The sequence below is a fragment of the Mobula birostris genome, chromosome 7, assembly GCF_030028105.1.
Source record: "Mobula birostris isolate sMobBir1 chromosome 7, sMobBir1.hap1, whole genome shotgun sequence".
Classification (NCBI taxonomy): domain Eukaryota; kingdom Metazoa; phylum Chordata; class Chondrichthyes; order Myliobatiformes; family Myliobatidae; genus Mobula; species Mobula birostris.
The window spans coordinates 70906099-70929990 of NC_092376.1; the positions used below are offsets into that span (position 1 = coordinate 70906099).

Here is a 23892-nt window from a genome sequence, read left to right on the forward strand (position 1 = left end):
TCCTAAATGTTTATGTCACTGTAATCCAAGAAGCAACTGTTTTAATAGAAATGGCAGAGGTTCAAAGTATTTGCATGCATTCTCATTCTCCCTGAGCTCCATAATATCCAACAAGCGATGCAATAAATGCACATGTCACCTAGTACATATGCTGTATATTAGGCGGGATCTTTCTACTTGCATACTTTTAGAGTCACTGTGGACTCTATATTTACCTCCCACAGAACTCTGCTGCTGGATTGCGAAGTACTTGAATAACAAAGCACACTGATAAATAAAGCACAATCTATCCGTGAAGTCATACCAAACTTACATTATTTAATATAAAAGGTAAATTTCCTCCCCTTTGGCACATTGGGTGGCAACTTTGCTGTTTATTGCTTGTACGTTTTACGAAGCCAAGTTGCTAGCTCGATGCTCAACCCAGCATGGATGGAAAGTGTGCAAGCTGCCGGCCAAATTCGAACCCAGGACTTCTTGTTTCTAAGTCGGGGTGTGGATACCACTACATCACTGGCACAGACACCTTTTAATATTCTTACTGTAAAACTAATGGTGCGTTGACATCACAGGCCATTTGTAAAATGCAAATCTAGGTGATAATGAGATATGCAGTGTTATTAATCACCAGTATTTGTTGAGTGATTTCCAATTCATCACCAGTTGGTTTGCATAAAACCTTATTTTGAAGAACAGACTAATTGCTCTTTAAAGCTCAACACATAATGTAGTGTGATGATTAAGAGTGTAACAACCTTTGAAAAACTTGATAATTGTCAATCCAATAACAATCAGCCTCCCTCATCCTGAAGTTTACTAACCGGAAAAACAACATGTCATAACATCAGATGGGAAGTTGTTATTAGGATTTTAAGGACTGTCATTCTTTTTCAAATTAAAAGTACTTGACTTTTTTTGTACTTTTTGTTTGGTTTCTCCCTTAATCCAAATTCACTTATTTTATCTTTACATTGCAACTGACAGTATTCTGTGTCATTGCTAAATGGATTGTACTTCACAAGTTGAAAAGCCAAACCAAATTTGAGGCTATCCACTTCGGAAGCAGAAGAGGACAACAGAAAGATTTTTTTCTTAAATGATGAGAGATTGAAAAGCACTGGCATTCCGAGAGCAATGGGTATCCTTGTACACAAATCATTTAAAGTTAACTTGCAGGTATAGCAAGCAGTTTGGAAACCAAACAAAATGCATGCTTTTATTGCAAGAGGATTTAGGTATGAAAATAAAATCATCTTTCTGATCTGAAGAGACCACAACAAGAATATTGTGTACATGCTGATCTCACTTCTTAGCAAAGGTCTACCCAAATAATAACCCAGCTGATCGCTGGAATAGAGAGATTGCCCTATGAGAGGAGATTAAGTAGTCTGGACCTATGCTCTTCTAAAGCTTAGAAAAGTGGAAGTTATTTTATTAAAATATGAAAATATTCTGATAGGTACATACAGAGATGACTTCCCTAGCTGTGGTGTCTAGTACCAGATCCCACATACACAAGGGATGGGCAATTCAGGACTGACAGGAAGAAAAAATATTTACTTGCGAATAATGCATTTTTCACATTCTTTATCCAGGAAGGTCTTGGATGCTATTTGAGCCAGAGATTAATAGAATTCTGCATATTAAAAGAATCAAGGGATATGGGGTTAGTGGAGTAACATGATGCTGAGATTAGGCATGATTTTATTGAATGGGACAGCAGGGAGCAATTGGTTAAATGGTTTTATCCAGCTTCTATTTCCTATGTTGTATGTTGTATGTTCTAAGGATGGTACAAAAATGTTGGATAATGGGTGCCAAAGGATACAAGGAAACACGCTTACTGGCTAGGTTATCAGCCAATGCTGGCTGATAAGAGAAAGTTCTGAAGACTTATTGTCAATTTACTGGTGTTTGTCAAGAGTTACTGGTGCCAATGCAAGAAGTAGAAGTTTGAAACTGCTGACTGATTATTATTGAATACAAAATATATTTCACCAGCATTTTTTGTGTGTGTTGCTTGAATTTCCAGCATCTGCAGGTTTCCTTGTGCCCGTACACTATACTTTTATCAGGTTGGAGTTCTTGCTGTTCTCCTTACTTGGCATTTATTTGGTCACCCAGCAGTTTTCAGTTCTATTCTGAAGGCTATCCAGGGCCTCCATGAAATAGAGAAATTCTACAAATTGGATGAGCAACTTTGGCCAGTGGACACAAAGTGGAACCTGATAGTTGGGTGATTCACTGAGAAAATACTGAGTAATATTGCAAAAAATATCATGGTGTCACAGGAGAGTTACACAATGATTTTAACCAGGACCAAAGAAGTAAAATCTGATCCGGCATATTTCAAGTTGATATTAGTAAAGTTTGAGAACTAATGTAAAACAGAAATACACCAGTCATTAAAACCCGATTTCCATCTCCTCACCTCAGAAACCTGCTTTGTCAGTGGTTGCACTATATTTTTCCATGTATGTGGATGCTGGTACATGGCTACTAGTGAATTAGTCAGGAATTCTGTTCTATTCCACATGATGCAATAAAGCAGGAAGAGAGAGCCTATATTCTTCTGAGTGATTGGTTTTCTACAAGAGCAACAAATCAATACAGCCATAGAGTCACAGAGAAAAAACAGCACAGATACAGGCCTTTCAGCCCATCAAGTCTGTGCTGGTCTCATTGCCTACCTGTCTAGTCCCATTTTTTGTATTTAGACCATATCCCCCCAGGTCTCTCCCCTCCATTTACCAGTCCAAGTGTTTCTTAAATGATACTACTGTATGGCCTCAATAATTTCTTCTGGCAGCTATTCCATTTATTCACAATCCTCTTTCCACAGATGCTGCTTGACTTGTTGAGTTATTTCAGCATTTCCGAATCTGCACTCCTTAGGCATTTGCAACCGCGAATAATAGTAGAAACTTCTGTTGATTAGCTTTAGACTGCTGATAAATTCTCCTGCAAATCCCTTTGCTGTGTTAAGGTTTGAACATTGAGGTGGTACAATCAGAAAGGAAGTTTGTGTTCCCCAAATTATCAGGTGTGATATTGATAGTGTGGGCACATGGCCAAGTGGTTAAGGCATTGGTCTAGCGACCTGAAGGTCATGAGTTTAAGCCCCAGCCGAGGGAACGTGTTGTGTCCTTGAACAAGGCACTTAATCACACATTGCTCTGCGACGACACTGGTGCCAGGCTGTATGGGTCCTAATGCCCTTCCCTTGGACAACATTGGTGTCATGGAGAGGGGAGATTTGCAGCATGGGCAACTGCTGGTCCTCCATACAATCTTCCATACAACCTTGCCCAGGCCTGCGCCCTGGAGAGTGAAGACTTTTCAGGCGCAGATCCATGGTCTCGCAAGACTAATGGATGCCTTTACTTTACTTATCGGGTTATAAGAGTACTAAAAGAGAAAGAGGGGTAATGTTGCAGTGAAGGGTTAAACTTTTGTAGGAGACATCTTGAAAGGAGTTAGAGTTTGATCTGTTACTTTTATCAAGTGCTTTTCATGTATTCCCTAAACCTCTTATTACCGTGACCTCCACTTACGCCTGATGAGAACTATTCATTTCTAAACGGCTTTATCTCCATGCAAGGAAGCTTTCAGATTTCTGAGCAGGACAAATTGAGTCTTTGATGACACAGACATTACTCTTCTGGGTTGAAAATCCCAATTAGCTTCTGTAAAGCTTGGTATTAGAATACCCTTCTTGGAATATGGCCGTGCCGAGGCTACGTAATGGTTCCTGGTCCTGAGAACTGTCTGAAAGTTGATTTCTCTGTCTGTCAAAAATGTGAATTTCCTACAGCTACTCAAATCGTGTAAGTCTACATATGCTTGCTACAGGTCTTTCATTTCATTGAATAATAAGTCTAATGCTAGCCAAAATTAAAATAACGGAATATATAATGTTTTAGTCGTAAATGTCAAAAATGTTATTATTGTTACTAGCTTGAGAAATTATTTTTAAAATATATTGGATAATATGTATGAAGTCAGATTTCTATAAATACATATATGTCACCATATACCACTCTGAGATTCATTTTCTTACACACATTCACAGTAAATACAAAGCAACACAATAAAGTCAATGAAGAACTGCATACAACAACGAGAGACAAGCAACCAATGTACGAAGACATCACATTGTGCAAATAGAAAAAATAAAATAAAATAATAATTAAAAAATAATTAAGTAATAAATAGAGAGAACAGGAGTTGTAGAGTCCTTGAAAGTGAGTTAATTGTCATGGAATCAGCTCAGTGATGGGGTGAGTGAAGTCATCCACTCTGGTTCAGGAGTCTGATGGTTGAGGGGTAATAACTGTTCTTGAACCTGGTGGTGTGAGTCCTTAGGCTGCTCTACCTCCTTCCTCATGGCGGCAGTGAGAAGAGAGCATGGCCTGGATGGTGGGGGTACTTGATGATGGATGCTGCTTTCCTGCAACAATACTCCATGTAGATATGCTAACCGGTGAGGAGGGTGTTACCTATGATGGACTGGGCTCTATCCACTACTTTTTGTGGGCTTTTCTGTTGAAGAACATTGGTGTTTCCTTACCAGTCTATGATGCAACCAGTCAGTATACTCTTCACTGTGCATTTATAGAAGTTTCTTGAAGTTTTATATATGCCAGATCTTTGCAAACTTATACGAAAGTAAAGGTGCTGCCTTGCCTTCTTTGTAATGGCACATACATGCTAGACCCAGGGCAGATCCTCTGAAATGAGAACACCAAGGGACTTATAACCCCCTGCACCTCTGATTCCCTGATGAGGACTGGCTCATGGACCTCTAGTTTCATAATCCAGGTGTGCCTGTTAAAATATATATTTTTATTAACTTTAGTTTTCTCACAGATGGTGATGAATCTCGGGAGCTTTCTTTTTTAGATCATTGGGGGTACTTAAAGAGGTATTCACTAATTTTCTGCCAAATCAGGCAGTTGAAAACTGTGAGGAACTGGCATAGAAGAGGAGATGAAGTCCAGGACAAATCAGCTATGGTCACATTGAATGTGAAATCCAGGCTGGAGGAAGCGGGGTGAATGGCACCTACTGCTTCTATTTTCTCATGTCTGAATTTGAGCATAGCCTAGAGAACACATCACGTCATGCTGAGATATGCAGAATAAGTCTTGCGAAATCCCAGTCTGTGGTGTGTTGAATCAGTAGTATGACATGTGTCACCAGGGTTACAGAAATTTGCAGGATGTATAGCAACACACATATTAAAACACATCTCAAATCTGGATAAAGTTGTTTTAGTAAATAAACTGGGCTATGAATATAATGTATTTTGCTCTGAAACTTTTATTAAAGATAAACATCCTTTATCAGTGCTGCATAAATGAAACGGTAAGAATTTTCCAAGAAGGGAACAAACATTTGCTTTTTATATCACTCAACGATTTCCATATAACCACAAAGCATTTACTTTCTAGTGGCACAGCATGTCTCTGCAGTAGTTCACCACTCCACTGACTGGCAGAGGGCAGCATATCCTTTATTATTTCTTTAATGATGTTTTCGTAGTTCAGAAGGGCCAAGTCGGGCAAATTTGAAATCAGCTTAATCTGTAATGTTCTTATGCATTTGTTCAGAGCAGTGGAGCTGAGGATGTGCGCTATCGACCTCGTGTTTGTTGGGGCCCTAAACCAATTGCAAGCGTGTGGTGAGCAATGAATGAAACCAGCAGGCTAAAAATTGCTTGTATTTTAACTTCTGTTACATTCTGTTTCTGTTAGGGAACAGAAGCAATTAAACACACATTTTAACAGATTTTGATCAATTTTGAGAAGAAAGACTTCTAAATAAATCTTTTTGTATCTAAAAGATATTAACATGATGCATGTGCATGGGATCCACAGTGACCTGGCCATTTGGATTCAGAATAGAATAAAAATGCCAATAGAAGACAGAGAGTAGTGATGGCCTTATTCCATATGGAGGTTGTTGACTGGTAATGTTCCATAGGGATCTGTACTAAGAAGTCTGCTGTTAGTGATATATAAACGACTTGGAAGACAACGTGGATGGGTGGGTTAGTAAGCTTTCGGATGACACAAAGATTGGCAGTATTGTGGATTGTGTAGTAGACTGTAGGCAGATAAATGCGATCTGGATCAGTTGCAGATATGGGAAGAGAAAAGGCACATGGAGTTTAATCCGGCTAAGCATGAGGTGATGGGAAATCAAATATAAATAGAAAGTACACAGTTAATGGCAGATTCCTTAATAGTCTTGATTTACAGAGGGATCCTGGGGTCCAAGACCATAGCTCCCTGAAAACCTGTTGGTAAAAAGGTGTAGAGCATGTTTGCCTTTGCTACTTGAGGCAATGAATCAGGATGTTATGTTGCAGATTTATAAAACTCTGGTTAGACCACATCTGCAGGGTTACATTGAGTTATATTGAGTCCCGTGATAAAAAAGATGTGGAGCCTTTGGAGACAGTACAGAAGGGGTTTACCAGAATGCTGCCCGGAATAAAGGGCATGCGCTATATAAAAAAGAAGTTGGACAAACTAGACATGTTTTCTACTGAGTGGGAGAGGCTGAGCAGAGACCATATAGAAGTTTAGAAAACGATGGTAGAGTAGACAGCTGGTATCCTTATCCCAGGATCAAAATGTCTAATACTAGACGGTAGGTATCTAATGTGAGAGGAGGAAAATTCAATGGAGATATGTGAGGCAAGTTTTTTTACGCAGAGATTGGTGGGTGCCTGGGATTCACTGCCAAGGATGATGGTGGAAGCAGGGAGGATAGAGACATTTAAGAGGCTTTTAGATAGGCACATGAATGTGCAGAGAATAGAGGGGTAAGAACCATTTGCAGGGGGAAGAGTTTACTGTAATGATGCATCCTTTGCTTAGTTAGTTCAGCACGCCAAGGTGGGCTGAAGGGCCTTTTCCTGAGCTGTACTGTTCTGTGTTCCATGATCATTGACATTTCATGAAATTTGTTGTTTTGCGGCAGCAGTACAGGGCAAAACATAAAAAAATTACTACAAGTTACAGCAAGAAATCTAACCAAATAAATAAGTAGTGCAAAAAAGAGAGCAAGAAGAGAGATAGTGTTTGTGGGTTTATGGTCCGTTAAGGAATCTGTTAGCAGAAGAGGAGGAGCTGTCCTTAAAATGCCTCGTAGGAAGTAATGACCTGTAAACCCTTCCATAGCTGACTTGTATTCGATTCCATCTCTAACTGCACCTGAAATTACTTTCTCACTCTTAAAATAGACTTTTGTTGGTTGTACTGAGACTTCTTGCAGAGTACTGGATCACTGATCTTGAGTGCCACATCCTAGCCTTCAGCAGACTGTGAATCTCCTGATTCATCCACAACTTCCGGTTTGGGTGTGTCTGGTTTGGTCTTGAAGGCATACACCCATCCACACAGGTCTTGATGAAGTTGATAACAACTAGGGCATATCCATTCAGATCTGAGGACATATCGCTGAATGTGGCCCAGATCACCAATACAAAGCAGTCATATAACTGCTCCTCTTCCTTCTACCTTGACCATACCTTTATGATATAAGTCTGTCGAGTGTCTGCCAGCTCTCATCGGAAGCTCATTCCTTCCTGCACTTACATCCCTGTAACCTTTGCTCTTTCACATGATCATCAATTTCAACCAAACTGTCCTACTATCCACCCACACAATAGACAACTGGCTACCCTGAGCTTAGGAGGTAGGGGATAAACAACACACCCATGTGAAACCACCAACAAAGTGCAAAGTAAATGTTATTATCAAAGTACGTATATGTCGCTATATACAACCGTGAGATTCACTTTCCTGCATGCATACTCAGCAATTCTATAGAATAGTAACTATCAGTATCAATAAAGGATCAACTAGAGTGCAGAAGACAACAAGCTATGCAAATGCAAATATAAATAAATAGAAATAAATAATGGAACATGAGATAACAGGATAAAGAGTCCTTAAAGTGACATCATTGGATGTGGAAACATCTCAATGGATGGGCGAGTGAGTGTAGTTATCCACTTTTATGCAAGAACCTGATGATAGTAGCTGTTCTTGAACCTGGTGGTGGGAGTCCTGAGGCTCTTGTACCTCCTACCTGATGGCAGCATCAAGAAAAGAGCAAGGCCTAGGTGGGTGGGGGTCTCTGATGATGGATGCTGCTTTCCTACAATAGCATTTAATGTAGATATGTTCAGTGATTGGAAGGGCTTTACCCATGATGTACTGGGTCAAATCTACTACATTTTGTTGGATTTTTCAATCAAAGGCATTGGTGTTCCCATATCAGACTATGATGCTGCCAGTCAATGCACTCTCCTCTACACATCTATAGAAGTTTGTCAAAGGTTTAGATGTTATCTCCACAGACTCCTATGGAAGTAAAGGCACTGTTGAGCTTTCTTCCCAATTGCATTCATGTGCTGGGTCCAGGACTGATCTTCTGAAATAGTAACGGCCAGGAATTTAAAGTTGCTGATTCGCCCTACCTCTGATGCTCTGAAGAAGACTGGCTCATGCATCTCTGGTTTCCCTCTCCTGAAATTTTCAATCAGTTCATGGGCACAAGGAGAACACAATCAAACCGAGGTCACAGGAGCTGTGAGGCAGCAGCACCATGTACTTTGCTGCTCTGCAGCCCTGCATCAGGTTACTATTACGTGTGGCTTTTCCATCCCCTGGCAATGATATAAATGCAACAGTCACTTTTTGAAGGTGCATACCTCATCTGAGAGGTTGTAGTAACTGCCTTAGCTGACCTCTGTATTTGAGAAGTGTTTGGGAAAAAGAAATATTGCTGCAAAATTGGTTCCTTTGCAAATAACTTCACCCAGGAAATTGATATGATGCTAGACTGATTCTCTTTTATTTTTCCACTATTCCATGAATTGCGTGGCATCTCACACAGAGCTACTCTGGACGTTTATTACATCAAAACCACCTCACAATATAGCATATTTCTTGTAATGATGAATTACTCATAAAACAATAACCTGACGTGATCCACTATTAGAAAACAACATTTTATTTATTCATGAATTGGCAAAGTTCACAGCTATTGCCCATACCAAATTATTCTTGAAATGGTGATGCCAATCCACAGGAAACTTTGAGATGACCATGTTTCCAGTATGTTGCCGGGGAGATAGTTCAGCAATTTTGACTCGGGAGTCATGAACTTAAATGTGTTTCCACATCAAAATGTTGTGTGATTTGAAGGGGAGCTGGGAAGTAATGGTGCTCGCATAAACCTGCCGCCTTTCAGGGTTGGGAGGTTCTGACAAAAGATACCTTGGCTATTTTTTGTAGTACAGCTTGTATGTGGCATTCACTGCAACCACAGTGCTTAAGCAGAGGACTGAGTGAATGTTTAAAGTTGTGAATTGATTACCAATTAAACTGGCAGCTTTGGCAACAATTTATTAAGTGTTGTTATTATATTTATCCAGGCAAATGAGAGCTAATTTATGGCATTCCTGACTTGCAACTTTTCAAAAGGTGTTTGAGACACTTGTCTCTTGTCTCCTGTTTTTGTAGTCACAATATTCAAGTGGCTGTTCCAATTCAATTTTTGGAAAGTGATAGCTCCAGTCTTATGGCTGCTTTGGGATTGTGTATCATGCAGAGTTAGTTAGTTACTTATTCGTTGGAGATAGTTATTGACTGACACCTTTGTGTGTGATTGTTACTTGCCATTATGAGCGCAAGTCCAAATGTGATCCAGGCCTTATTGTCTGTAGACATGGATGATTTCCCTATTTGAGGAGTTGATGGAGGGAAAGAGACTGATGAAATGTCTGTAGGTTTTTGGATCATGGACACTAAGGAACTCTGACTGAAATGGTTCAGAACTAAGTTGTTTCAGAACTAAACAGCAACAGTCATGATTATCTTCTTTTGCGCTTAAACACATTACAGTTAGTGGAGAGACTCACTCACAGGACATTCAGACCAATCCTATTTTTGATCAAATGACGCTTTAATGTCGAAGAGAGTCACTCTCCTCTCCCCTCTGGAATTCACCTCCTTAGTGAATATTCTGACCAAACGCAAATGTAAGTGAGCAAATATTATCAATATCTAATGCAAACAAGATACATGATAGATCCCATGTCTCTGATTATTTGACAATGACTCCAATTCTTTCCATACATTATCATCTCCTATGATCCCCTCAAAGCTAAACAACACTTTCATGTACTCAAAACTAGTCAATAGGCTCCAAGATCTAGACCTTGATACTTCCTTGTGGACCTGGATCCTTGATTTCTTCACTTGCAGACTCCAGGCAGTTTGGATTTATAACAACACCTTGTCCACAATCAACAGCACCACAGGCTGTATGTTTAGGTTCCTGTTCTACTCACTTTATACTGTGAGGTTAAAGACAGCTCCAATGTCATATTCAAGTTTGCTGATGTTGTTGGTCACGTCAAGTGTGGTGATGAATCGGCATGAAGAAGGTAGATAGAAAATCTGGTTGAATGGTTCCTCACTCAACAACAGCAAAACCAAACAGCTGATTACTCACTACAGGAAGAGAGAACCAGAGATCCATGTGCCAGTTCTTATCAGGGGATCAAAGATGGAGAGGGTCCGTAACTATAAATTCATTGGCGTTATCATTTGCACAGATTTGGCATGTCATCTAAAATTTTGACAAACTTCTATAAATTCACAGTGAAGAGTATCCTGACAGGTTGCATCACATCCTAGTATGGAAACACCGATGTCCATGAATAAAAAAGCCTGAAAAAAGTAATCGATACAGCCCAGTCCATCACAGGAAAAGCCTGCCCCCCCTCCCCAGCTACTATTACTACGTCGACTCAGGTCTAGGGGGCCGGCGTCGGGCAACCGTAGAGCCTATCTATCAGGAGACCTGCCACAAGAAAGCAGCATCCATAATGAAAGACCCCCACCATCCAGACCATGCTTTCTTCTCCCTACTAACATAAGGAAATAGGTACAGGAACCTTAGGTCCCACACTAACAGGTTCAAGAACAATTATTACCCTTCAACCATCAGGTGCCTGAACCAGCATGGATAATTTCACTCACCTTGACACAGAATTGATTCCATAACTTAGGAACTTACTTTCAAAGACTTTACAACACATATTCTCAATATTAATTAATTAATTGGGTATTTATTTATTTATTATTTTGCATTTGAATAGTTTGTCTTCATTTGCACATTGGTTGTTTATTTGTCTTTGTGTGTAGTGATTCTATTGTATTTCTTTGCATCTACTATGAATGCCCACAAGAAAATGAATTGCAGGGTAGCATATATGTTGACATATATATATTTTGATAATAATTTTACTTTGAACTTTGAACATTCGTATTGAAGCTGCAATGATAGTAATTTAGATTGTTTATCTTTAAAATGAGAAGGTGCAAAGCCAATACTTGACAATGTAACTTGTCATTTTTTTAATAATATTTCACAATTTATCTAATTCTTTGCACAAATGGCACACTTTGTTGGTTTTAATAATATTCAACATACCCGTAGTATCAGATTTAAAATGTTGTATTTTTACAATGGCTATATATATTTTGGAACATTTCCATTTTTTCCAATAATTTTTAGTATTAGGGTGACTTATCGAAGTGTACATAATGCTATTAGTCAGCATTATGAGCTCTACTGTTAATTCTATCATACTGTGGTTAGATACTTGTAATATTATATTCTTATCATCTGTTATTCCACCCAGCTTGTGGTGCCATCCTCCAAACATTACTTTTCTTAAACTTTCTTTAAATTGTCTAAACTGTTGCTAGTCTTCAATATCTTGTAATGAGAGCAGATTTCATTCTTTTCTGTGAATTAGAAGATATTTGGCAATGCCAAACACCTTGATTATTACCAGAAGATCACATCTTCTCCATAGAGCTAGTGTATACCAGCACTGGGCTAAGTGTATACTAGCACTGGGCTAAGTGTATACTAGTGAATACCAGCACCGGGCTGAGTGTATAATAGTGTATACCAGCACCGAGCTGAGTGTATACTAGTGTATACCAGCACCAGGCTGAGTTTATACTAGTGTATACCAGCACCGAGCTAAGTGTATAATAGTGTATACCAGCACTGGGCTAAGTGTATACTAGTGTATACCAGCACCAGGCTGAGTTTATACTAGTGTATACCAGCACCAAGCTAAGTGTATACTAGTGAATACCAGCACCGGGCTGAGTGTATAATAGTGTATACCAGCACCGGGCTAGGTGTATACTAGTGTATACCAGCATCAGGCTGAGTTTATACTAGTGTATACCAGCACCAAGCTAAGTGTATACTAGTGAATACCAGCACCGGGCTGAGTGTATAATAGTGTATACCAGCACTGGGCTAAGTGTATACTAGTGTATACCAGCACCAGGCTGAGTTTATACTAGTGTATACCAGCACCAAGCTAAGTGTATACTAGTGAATACCAGCACCGGGCTGAGTGTATAATAGTGTATACCAGCACTGGGCTAAGTGTATACTAGTGTATACCAGCACCAGGCTGAGTTTATACTAGTGTATACCAGCACCAAGCTAAGTGTATACTAGTGAATACCAGCACCGGGCTGAGTGTATAATAGTGTATACCAGCACCGGGCTAGGTGTATACTAGTGTATACCAGCATCAGGCTGAGTTTATACTAGTGTATACCAGCACCAAGCTAAGTGTATACTAGTGAATACCAGCACCGGGCTGAGTGTATACTAGTGTATACCAGCACTGGGCTAAGTGTATACTAGTGTATACCAGCATCAGGCTGAGTTTATACTAGTGTATACCAGCACCAAGCTAAGTGTATACTAGTGAATACCAGCACCGGGCTGAGTGTATAATAGTGTATACCAGCACTGGGCTAAGTGTATACTAGTGTATACCAGCACTGGGCTAATTGTATACTAGTGTATACCAGCACCAGGCTGAGTGTATACTAACTAGTGTATACCAGCACTGGGCTAAGCTCCATGGGAAAACATGTCTGAGCCTTTCCAACTCAGTTTCTCTGAGACTTTCAATGACAAAGTGACACAACGACATCCAAATTTACCCTTGCCAAATCTATGTGCTAGAACAAGCAACTATTGACTCTGAAATGTAAGCAGCTTTTGTTGAAGTTGATGCTGATCGGTCAGAGCATCAAAGGATATGGCAAGAAGGTAGGTGTATGGAGTTGAATAGGATCTGGGATCAGCCACGATGAAATGGTGGAGCAGACTCGATGGGCTGAATGGCCTAATTCTGCTCTCATGTCTTATGCTCTTATGGTCTTTTATTCTCATGCCTAGTACGACACTTGTAAATTGGAAGGAAAATACCGAAGATGCCAAAAATCTGAGGCTAAATGCTGGAAACAATCACCATGTTAAGAAATGTTTGTGAATCAACATTCCAGTTTGATAATTACTTCTTCAGATCTCTCAGGTGCATCTTTACTGAAATTGTCGATTCCATTGTGAACAATGAAATTGCCTTGTCTGTAAGATACAGGAATGGACTTTTTTTTTGTTTGCATGCTTATTGCAAAGTAATTGGGGACTGGGAGTTGAAGTATTAACGTCATCCTGTCTCAAACAAGCTTCTCGTTGTGCTAATTAACCAGGAATCCCATGGCATACAATGCATACTGATTTCTACATCCAAATTCATCAAGTATATTGCAAATTCACCTTCAAGAGTGATTTATCAGAATATTTACAGTGTAATTCAATAAATTCCCTTTTGTTCTATTTTCATTTTTCATCAAACTTTGTATCCAAAGCATTCAGCGGAATCCAAACAGAGTGAGGGATTTAAAAATAAAATTCAAGGTCATAAATTATAGGAAATAATGGTATTTTACTTCTTCCTCCCATCTCCAAGTTTTGACTGCATATATGTTGACATATACATACTTTGCAAAACTGACGAAAGGATAGCAAAGTAATATCAGGATGACACTGACGGCTTAGCAAAAAATTATCCCTAAAATTCAAGTTGCCCTGAATTTTGTTTGAGTCAGGTACACTGCCAGCAAGAGTTTTCCAATGAGGCCTGCAGTTAACTGATACAACCATGAAGATGCTGGTGGAGAAAGGTCCAGGTATAAAGGAGGACCTCTTCACCACTGTTACTTGGTGTAATGTGGAAGGTGACAAGACATGCACATGAGATCGGCAATGATCTTAAAGAATTGAGATACCATGTTAAAATTATCAGTTCATCTGGAGTGTCCATAATTTGTGAGTTTAATGGCACTGAACAATTCATCAAACATACACAACTAATTCTGAAGAACCTAAGAGGTTGATTTGTTCAAGGATTAGCTTTTATCTTCAAGCTGTCAACATTAGGACACATAATTTTAAAATAGTTTGGTAAATGGTTAATTGTTGCAACATGATATGTCATCATGCCAGCTGCCATGGAAATGGGTGGTACCTGATCAGTGATCTGTGGCTAGAAATCATCAGTTACACAACAATATTTGCCTTTCATGAGACTGGCCTGTCAATTTGAAAAGGAAATCTCACGCATGTAAACAATTGTGTCCTGACCTACGAAATGCATGTGATCTGTCTGAACTCCGGAGCTTTATTCTGCTTTGACGTCCCCCATAAAATCTATATCTTCATTGTCAGTTCTGAAGATTTTCCAGTGATCTGGTAAAACTAAATAATAAACATTTTATTGTATCTGTATATTCCTCGATGGGCTGAATGGCCTAATTCTGCTCTCATGTCTTATGCTCTTATGGTCTTTTATTCTCATGCCTAGTACGACACTTGTAAATTGGAAGGAAAATACCAAAGATGCCAAAAATCTGAGGCTAAATGCTGGAAACAATCACCATGTTTCACAAAAAAAAGGTCCATTCCTGTATTTTACAGACAAGGCAATTTCATTGTTCACAATGGAATCGACAACTTCAGTAAAGGTGTATGGGGTGTCAGGGAGGGGTAGCACCTCTGGCGGGGGAAAATGTCGTGTCCTTTTCAGGGCAGTTAGTCCACCTTTGGTCCCCACCTGGCACTCAGCTCTCACCTGTGGCTCCCTGTAGCTGTTTGCATGTGACAGCGGCCACACCCCAGGCAATGGCTTCGACAAGCCGGCTAAACCAGGTGAGAGTAGCCAATGGGTCTCAAACCCTCGGTGTGATAGGGAGTTGTCTATCCCATCATGTGAAGACAGACTCTGGCGGATTGAGCGGACGAGACCTATGGACGGTCCAACGGTCAAGAAGGCGGTCTCTGCAAGCGTCGTGGAACGTGTAGAGCAGGACAAGACAGAGAAGGCGTCCTGGTCATCCACTGCACCTAGTCCCACCTCCAGCCGTCTAGGCTCTGTCTTGCCACTGGATCCAGATGGAAATTGGGAAGAAAGAGTGAGGCTGACGCTGCGCAACTCTCCCTCACTTAAATCCAAATCACGCACTAGTCTCGACACCATCATAATAGTGTCGAGGTCCTCATCGACTTCAACGATGGACGAACAACCAACCAACCATATTTCTACAATGAAACAATGCATTGCCTTTGGGAGTTGTGTGAGGAGAAATAATCATGTAATTTAAGCTGAGTGATGTCATCCAGTCTTAAAGCCACAATTTGTGTGAAGCCTTCACTGTTGGGAAAACACACCTTTTGGATTTATGGCTGAATTTAAACATTTAATGTAGGGAGTCATGCACAAATTTTGATTCCAAATTCTCACCCCTGGCCAACCACAATGAATCTGTCATATTTTTGCAATCTCTATGTGAAAATTGGTGAACATTGTAACTAACAACTTTCTATTCAGCACTCACAACACGCTGGAGGAACTCAGCAGGTTGGGCAGCATCCGTGAAAAAGATCGGTCGACGTTTCAAGCCGGAACCTGACGAAGGGTTCCGGCCCGAAACATTGACCGATCTTCTCCATGGATGCTGCCCGACCTGCTGAGTTCCTACAGCGTGTTGTGAGTGTTGCTTTGACCCCAGCATCTGCAGATTATTTTGTGTTAACTTCCTATTCAGAATTCCTTTTTGAACCTGGTGTTTCAAGGATTTAAAAATACTCTTCAAAATGGAATAGCAATGCATTCAAGAACCACAAATGGACCTAGTTACTTTGAGATCATTGTTATCAACTAATATGCTCCAGTTTGATTTAGAAGAATTGCTACTGGAAGAATTGACACTAGATAGCTGGACATGCCACATCTCCCAAAATATGACTGTTTCATCCAGTTAATCCTATTGTTGGATTTTCAGATCTGGGAAATTGGACCCAACACCAGCATTGGTTGAAGGGATGTGCTAATATTTTATTCTTGTAATAAATAGTTATTTCAACTTATATCAATAGTGCTGTGGTTGAGAGGATTGATATTGATAGCTTCAAGTTCCTAGGTGTGAATATCATCAAACTCCTGTTCTGATCCAAACATGTTGATACCATGGCTAATACAGCCTACCAGCACCTTTATTTTCTCAGGAGGCTAAAAAAAACGGTATGTTCCAGTCGACTCTTACCCATTTTTTACATGCACCATAGGGAAGCATTCTGTCTGGATGCATAGTGGTCTGGGATGGCAACTGCTCTGCATGTGGCCACAAGAAATTGTAGAGTTGTCTCCAGCACAGCACATCGGAGGAGCCAGCCTTCTCTCTATAAACTCTGTCTATTCTTCTGGCTGCCTCAGTAAACCAGCTCCGGAGTTCAGATTACATACATCCCATTAGTACGTGGGCACCACTGTTTACACTCAGGAGACATCCTTTTCATATTGAGAAGCTAGCGCCACACACACCCCGGACGTCCTCCTTTCTGCCGCCTCCCATCAAAAGCCTGAAAGTATGTACCATCAGGCTGAAGGTCAACTTCTGTCCCAGTGTTATCAAACTCTTCAACAGACCTCTTGTACGATTAGATGAACTCTTGGCTCACGATCTAACTCGCCGTGATCGCGCACTTAACCGTTTCCTGTACTGCACCTTCCGTAGCTACACTTTGTTCTGCTTTATTAATGCTCAATGCACTGTGTAAAGATTTGATCTGTATAAACAGTCTGCAGGAGAAGCTTTTCACTTTATCTTGGTTCATATGACAATAAACCAATACCAATAAATCAATACCAGTACTAAATAATCTTGCACAGGATTATCTATTAAAGTACGAACTTTAATTGCTAGCTAAATCGATTTCCCACTGGACTGAATGGTTTAAAGCATGCAGTGTTTCCTATAAAATATATTTCATAATTGGTTGCTTCCGGTAATCCAGTCGGATTGACTTTTCTAAAGCACGGCACAGGAGACGTGTAGTAGATCCTCATACTTTGGTTTGCTTTGTTAACTATGGTTCAATTGGAGTGTTTCTTAATGTTCGCCCGAGGCACAGTCATTGCGACAACTTTATTCAACAGATGTAATCAGAACAGCACTGGTCTATTTGTTCAATGCACAAAATTAAAAAAAATACTTTCACATTTCGTGCAGAAGGTAGTTTATTTTGAAATATATAGGACCAAGCACAAGGCATATATATTAACTGTACACTTTGGTCGAGAAAGTTCATTCGAGCACTGACATCCAGCAGCTTTGGACAACCTGTGAGGAACTATTCTCCAGTTACTTTCCAGTGACACCCCTCGGGGAATTTTTCTGCCTTTATTGGTTCTACTGAAATACAGGTACTCACTGCTGCGTTCAACAATTTGTGGCTAGAAAATGCCGTATAAGACAATATATCCCGAGGAGTTTCAGAAGTATCAGCAGAACAAAGTTTGTTGCTGAAACATCCTAAAGAGGCAAATCGTTGATCGAAGTGCCAAGTCTTAATGAATATCTTTAAAAGAAGGATTTCGAGGTAGCGATTTGAAAACCCATTCAAAAGCTACCCAGCATTATTTCCCGACAATTCAGGCTAATTATTTATTGTTCTAAATCACCGCTCTCAAACCCGACAAATAACTTTAAACCACTTTAAAACATTAGCCACAGGGACCTTATTTTCATTTCAGGTAGAGTATATTTCACTGGTTTATATCCCCCGCAGTGTGAGGCGGTCCAGCCAGCAGTATTCATACTGGAGCAATAAAACACACATTATTCATGGTTTCTACTTCGTCAAAGAGCGCCGCAAGCCAGAGAGAATGTTTGGGGGAGCCGAGAGTGACCGTAGTATCTGTACCGGTGCTGGCGCAAGACAAACTGGGTAAGCAGCTGGACAGGTCATTGCTTTAAATCACTCACACACAATTGCATCTGTCAAACCTCCCCTCTTCTGTGGGGAAAAATATTTGCATCCAGTGACAGTTTCCCGGGTGAATATTTATATTCGTGAGTACTGCGTTTAGTATTTTAAACTTAAGGGTATTCCGCGCAGTGTGACGTTGACGCTGTGGGAAGAAGTGGGGTGTGCATCACTCCCTGCCTTTCTCCACTCATTCTCCGTTCCGTTCACCCTGTCCCAAGCTCGAGGATAACTTGCTTCCTCTCCAGCGTCGGAGATGTGGACGATGCCCACGCGTGAATTCTTTCATAACTATCTGAATTGATCGGAGAGTATGGTTTAGAGATCGGAGCTCGCATCCTAATGTTTAGTACCGATAGAGTCGCTGCCACATCGTTTTAGACGAGCCCATAGACGGTCAGTCAAGAGTGACATCTCCAGAGCATTCTTCCTGGCGTTCTGCGGCCAAGTTGCTGCCCTTAATTCACCCTTTCGGCGTGCAGAGAACAGATAGACAGGCATCCAGGGAAATAAGAGGTAGACAGTCACACCCTATTTCGAATTCATCAATATTGAATACATAACTAGCTGACGTAACAGCCCTCCACACATTTAACACCTTCGCCTCTCCAGCGAGGTCAGTCCCTTCCAAATGGTAACAAGGCAGAAAACGTTTTGCTATACTTAGAAGTTTTCTTTCGTCACCCCCACCCCACCCCACCCGGTCAAAGCTGTGGTGTGTGGCACAAACTTCCAGACATGCCAAAGAATGTCTCGCTGAGGAATTACTCGGCTTTCGCCCGGGCTCCCACGTTGGAAAGGCCTCCTCGCGCCGCCTGGGCAGTCACTGCGCTGTCCAGCGTGCTGATCTTCACCACGGCGGTGGACATTCTGGGCAACTTCCTCGTTATCGTGGCCGTCTTCAGAAATAAAAAACTCAGAAACACGGGTAAGTTGGATAATGCTTCGCACCACAGCGGGTTTACAGTCGATTTTCTTTGCAAACTTGTAAAATACTAAGCTCAATAGTCGCGCGACCCTGATTAGATAATTTTAAACTTTGCATTAGAGCGGAACCCGATGACAGTGTGAATTTAGATCTAATGTGAATTTTGTATCTGTTATAGACCTAAGCCGCTTTCCCTGAAATAGAAATACGCACAGTTTTTTTAAAATATTACTCACTCCTGATTACAACATCTGCAACGAATAAGTGCGAGCAAATACTACACAGTGGATAAATAGTTGTATACAAAAATATCATGACTGAAACTATCTATACAAGCAGGGTTCAGATAGAAAGAGGGGAAAAATATTGAAGGGGGCCTGTTAGGTGCTGCAGACTGATCTCCTCCACGCCTCTTAGCTGTGGCAACGACCGCGGACAGTCCTGAGGGGCCCTCCTCCCTTGCCTTCCTGGAGCTAGTTTTACTAAACAGTTACAGAACACTGAAAACCAGTATTGCGGGCTATTGAATCTACATGCCTTGTTCTCGACTAGCGGAGAAAGTGTAAAAAACAAAATATATTTATAAGAGGGTGGGTGTGGGGTAGAGAGAATGGTATAATAAATTGCAATTTTCTTTACTAAAATCATGTATTTCTAAAATACAATCCAAGAGCCAAAGTTTTACTGTTCAGCAACCGTTGTTACTTAAATCTTTGTGACACCAGCAGCTTTTGGATTTTTAGTAATGTAACTCATTAGTTTTCATTATTTATCGCTAGTTTGGAAAAGATCCAAAATACTGTTGCTCTCTTTGTGTTGATCTGATAATTATAGTAGTTATGTAACAGTCTTGCAATCATCAGTGACATCGGTCATCAGTACTGCTCTGTTCCAGGTTGTACTATGAAGATAGAATAATGCAGAAAGTAATTTACCATATATGAAAATAATCTATATACAAGGAAAATAGTAATCATAAAGAAGATTAATTATGTGAGTAAATGGGCTTAACTTGAAGGCTGAATGAAAAAATTGTAATAAATAGAAACACCCATCTGAAGTCACACCAAAGTCATCATAGAAGTGGACAATTACCCAGTTGCCTCAAAATATGTAAGCATTTTGTTTTATTATTGCTCACCATCTGCATTCTTATAATGTCATCAGTTAAAAATTAATTTCCAGTTATTTTATTTGTATATTGTATGCAATATGCAGTACTAATATTTAATCAGTGTCCCTGCATACAATGATGTGTTCAAATAAGGCATGTTGTATTCCACAAACACACATTGAGAAGTACATGTAATTCTGATGAATACTCTTCTCGAGCTTACAGCCTGGTACAGCTATCAATTTTAACCAATGTTACAATGAGAAACTCTGCTATCTTTATCAGGGATGATGCCTGGGCATGTCTAGTCCAGTGGTATTTAGACCCCTGTGTCCATCCCTCCTTTCTGGTTAGTCCTCATCCGATCAGGTTTCCACTGACCCACATTATCTATAATCAAATTCCAGTCTTTGAGAAGATGGCAGAGTTTGTCATCGAAATATCTGTTAAGGTCAATACTTGCACCCACCCAGAAGCCCAAGAAGCGTTTATTTATCACATACACTGAAAAAGAACTAGATCCCTCTTCACATGTGATTTTGCTTTATTTTAATACTATTGTGCAGTACTTTGTTATGCATGGGACTGTGTTTCCAGCAATCCTATATCTTTGTAGGTATTCTTAAGTATATAAAAATACTAGATTCTTCCATCTCATGTTGTAGAATAATCTTTGTGGATGAGCTTTGCAAAAGAAGACTGCATGGCATGAACTTGTGAACTCACATAGAAGAAGGAACTATCTACAGTATATCAGTTGACTCATACACCAAAGTTGTTCCAACTATTATAGATTGAAAGGCCATGAAAGTAGTAAAAGATGCCCTCATAATCTCCTTCTATCATGCAGAAGTATACGCATTCTGAAAGCAAGCAAGATCACCAATGTGATAATATCAGAAGTAATAACAGGTTCAGGGACTGGGCCATTTCAAAATCCAGCTCGGACAATAAAAACATAGAAACATAGAAAACCTACAACACAATACAGGCCCTTCAGCCCACAAAGCTGTGTTGAACATGTCCTTACCCATGGGTTACCCATAGCCCTCTATTTTTCTGAGCTCTATGTACCTGTCCAGGAGTCTCTTAAAAGACCCTATCATATCCACCTCCACCACCATCACCGGCAGCCCATTCTACGCACTCACCACTCTCTGCATAAAAAACTTACCCCTGAGATCTCCTCTGTACCTACTTCCAAGCACCTTAAAACTGTGCCCTCTCATGCTAGCTCTTTCAGCCCTGGAAAAAGGCCTTTGACTATCCATATGATCAATGCCTCTCATCATCTTATACACTTCTATCAGGTCATCTCTCATCCTCTGTCGCTCCAAGGATAAAAAGCAGAGTTCACTCAACTTATTCCCATAAGGCATGCCTCCCAGCCCAGGCAGCAATCTGAGAGACAATGCAATCCAACAGCCCTCAAGAACAGTTACTAGACCATGTATTAGACAAATAATTAAACTACAGCATATTCTCCTGTGGTTGCAAAGCATCCAGGTAAGTTGCAAAACACATGTCACACAAGTGAAAGCTAGAGAATGCCAAACCCTGTACTGAAATGTGCTCAAGACCACTGCATTAGGATGGACTGAAATTTATATGTGCTGGGAGAAGTTTCATAAGATTTTGATTAATACATATGACCAGGATCAAGAAAACTGACGAAGAATGAATGAATGAATGAATGAATGAATGAATGAATGAATGAACATTCCTACATCAACAGGATACATTGTTTATTTGTTATGTAATAAGCCTATTTACACTTTATTTAAAAGAAACTGTACAAAGCTGTATCATTTAAATATATCACAAAATATTTTTGAGTATTTTATTTGGTTTTGAAGATTACATTTTAAAGCACTCCGTGATTCCACTGTTTTGGCCAGACTGGTGATATGCATCAGAGTTCGAGAGAAAAGCTAAGCAAAAGTAAAATAGTTAATCAAGACACCATGACTTTTCACAAAGCCTATATGTCTTGCTCATTTTAGATGGTTTGGGAAAGATTGAGTATTTAGAAAAGATATTTTAGCAGTTGTATCTTCAATTATATTCATTAGCTTTCTTACAACTTTACCTTTTAACCCCTGTTTATTGCTGCCTTCTTTGAGTTCTCTATATTGGTGACTCCTTGGATGGTGCAAGTATGGTGCATGCACAAGTCTCGATCAAGCAGGACTCTGGGACACTTAAGGTGTAGCCTTAAAAGAATTTTGAAACTTAAGCTCAAGACTACAGCAGCCAGTAGGGACTCAAAACCTGATAATGATGTGAAACTGAGAGCTGCTCTGCCATTCCATCATGGCTGATCTTGCATCCCACTCAACCCCATACACCTGCCTTCTCACCATATCCTTAGATGCCCTGACTTATCAGGAAATGATCAAAGATATGCATGGATTTGGCCTCCACCACAGTCTGTGGCAGAGCATTCCACAGATTCACTACTCTCTGGCTAAAACAAAATTCCTCCCTACATCTGTTCTAAAGGTTCTCCCCTCAATTTTGAGGCTGTGCCTTTTAGTTCTGGATACCCCCACCATGGGAAAAATCCTCTCCATATCTACCTCATCTAGTCCTTTCAACATTCGGCAAGTTTCAATGAGATCTCCCTGCAATCTTCTAAATTCCATTGAGTATAAGCCCAAAGCTGCCAAACGTTCCTCACATGTTAGCCCTTTCTATCCTGATATCATTCTCATGAACCTCCTCTGGACTCCCTCCAATGACAACATCCTGTCTGAGATGTGGGGCCCAAAACTGTTGATAATAACCCACGTGCTGCCTGACTAATGTCTTACGAAGGCTCGGCACTGTCTCTTTGCTTGTACATCATATTCCCTTCGAGATAAATGCCAGCATTGTCTTTGCCTTCTTTACCACAGACTCAACCTGTAAATTAACATTCTGCGAGTCTTAAACAAGGACTCCCAAGTCTCTCTTCACGTTTAAAGTTTAAACCCTTCTCTCTATTTAGATGTTAGTCTGCAGTATTTTTCCTTTTACCAAAGTACATTACAGTATCATCCATTTCCCAATACTGTATTCCATCTGCCACTTTTTTGTCCATTCTTTCAGTTTGTCTAAGTCCTGCTGCAATTGCATTGCTTCCTCAGCACTACCTCCTACCCCTTCATCTATCTTCGTATAATCCACAAATTTTGCCACAAAGCCATTAATTCCATTATCTAAATCATTGACTAACAATGTAAAAAGCAGCGATCCCAATACTGACCCCTGAGGAACACCACTAGTCATTGGCAGCCAACCAGAAAAGATGAGGAGGAACTGCTTTTCCCAGAGAGTGGTGAATCTGTAGAATTCTCTGCCCAATGAAGCAGTGGAGGCCACCTCAGTAAATATATTTAAGATAAGGTTGGATAAATCTTTGCAAATTAGGGGAATTAAGGGTTATGCGGAAGATCAGCCAAGATCATATTGAATGGCAGAGCAGGCTTGACGAGCCAGATGGCCCACTCCTGCTCCTATTTCTTATGTTCTTATGGATGTGACCTTAAGAAATAGTGTCTTATCTTCAGACTAGGTGAGAAACAGGAGTGAGTGCTGAATTCAACAATTTAGAATAACTAATACTTTC

The 23892-nt window shown here is 40.2% G+C and overlaps 1 pseudogene; it reads left to right on the plus strand.

The window, feature by feature from the left end:
• LOC140200930 (melatonin receptor type 1B-like) overlaps positions 1-23892 on the plus strand; it is a 107684-nt pseudogene that overhangs the window by 15587 nt on the left and 68205 nt on the right.